Source organism: Eurytemora carolleeae, unplaced genomic scaffold (genome assembly GCF_000591075.1).
Source record: "Eurytemora carolleeae unplaced genomic scaffold, Eaff_2.0 scaffold340, whole genome shotgun sequence".
In the NCBI taxonomy this organism is placed as follows: domain Eukaryota; kingdom Metazoa; phylum Arthropoda; class Copepoda; order Calanoida; family Temoridae; genus Eurytemora; species Eurytemora carolleeae.
The window spans coordinates 230,673-232,626 of NW_019396237.1; positions in this window are offsets into that span (position 1 = coordinate 230,673).

Here is a 1,954-nt window from a genome sequence, read left to right on the forward strand (position 1 = left end):
AGGTTGGATATACTCCGATCCTACACATATAAAGGTTGGATATACTCCGATCCTACACATATACAGGTTGGATATACTCCGATCCTACACATATATAGGTTGGTTATACTACGATCCTACACATATACAGGTTGGATATACTACGATCCTACACATATACAGGTTGGATATACTACGATCCTACACATATATAAATTGGATATACTCCGATCCTACACATATACAGGTTGGTTATACATATACAGGTTGGTTATAATACGATCCTACACATATATAGGTTGGATATACTCCGACTACAGATATACAGGCTAGGACGGTATTGTGTGAATAATTGTCTTTATCCGGCAGTTTGTCAAACACCGATCCTTAACTAAACTGTATATATTCATATTCAAGGAATTTACTACTACCATAGAGATAGCATAACAGAGAGAGTGTAGTTGGTCATAGAGATGGTAAAGTATAACAGAGAGAGTGTATTTGGTCATAGAGATGGTATAAAGGAGAGAGTGTAGTTGGTCATAGAGATTGTATAACACAGATAGACTAGTCGGTCATAGAGAGAGTATACAGAGAGATAGAGTTTGCGGTCATAGAGATAAAATATAGAGTTAGAAGTAGACATTGAGATGGTTTATATTATGTGAGCGGGAGAAAAAATTGAAAATATTAATATATGGAAATCAATGGCAGTTATCATCCATCAAGATAGAATTTGTTCATTTGATCATAGAGATGGGATAAATAGATAGGATTTAGTATTTTCATAGAGTTTGAATTTAAATAGCTGTTTTCTCGATAGTGTTGGACTTTGCATGTTTTATAGAGTAGATAGTTCCAGGAAGAAGAAACAGAACCTTAGAAATAAAACTGAAACTATTTGATTCTATATTCACATTTAATGAAAATGAACGAGTTGAATGTTTTCTAGAAATTATTATGTTTAATATTTGAGTACTGATAAGTTTCCTTTTTTCATCTCTTTCTCTCTCGAGGGTGTCAGATAACATCTCTTGATATAATTGAATAATATTAATTCGGACTTTAATACCACGCAGGTGTTTCAATACATTTAAATTTATATCTTCATGTGAAAAATTTTAACATTTTCACAATAAAGTTTCAACAAAAATATGCTTGGTAAACTTAAAAACCTGTATTTTTACGTTCATTTGTTATTGAACACACATAACCAATACCCTCGGACATAAGAGACATCTATATATAAATTTAGCTTGTCTGTCTGTCTGTTTGTTTGTTTGTATCCAATAAACGTCAAAACGGCTGAACCGATCGACTTCCAAAATCATGCATTTGTGTGGTCACGTTTTGAGAATAGATTTTGTTTAAATTATCGAATGACGACAAAAAATGTAACAAAAATTTACAGTCAAAATAGAGAAGGCCGACCATATCTTCCACATCTTTGATCAGATGAAAGGTTAAAGAATATATCAAGACATCCACCTCTATAAATGTGAAATGAAGGATCACTTAGAATTACGATATAGTTTCTTACCTTTGCGATTTTTATCAGAATCAGAAGATTTATATAACTTTGAATCATCTTAAAGTACAAAAAATCATTGGAAGAATTTTAGAGTTATTTTAAAATCTGTTACAACTGATCGTGTATAAACTCGTATTTAGGAAATCATTAATTTAGGAGTTGAGATGAATCGTTTTTGGCAGAGTTCCAACATTCAACCATTTCCCTTAGTCCATCATATCCTTCCCTAGCCCCTTCATTTGGTAGTATACTTCCCCCAACCCCTCATTTTGGTAATAAACTTCCCCCAGCCCCTCGTTTTGGTAAAATATTTCCCCTAGCCCCTCATCTTGATAAAATACTTCCCCCAGCCCCTCATTTGGCATTTTACTCCCCCTAGCCCCTAATGTTGGTAATATGCTTCCCCTAGCACCCTAAATTTGATTATATCCTTCCCCTAAGCCA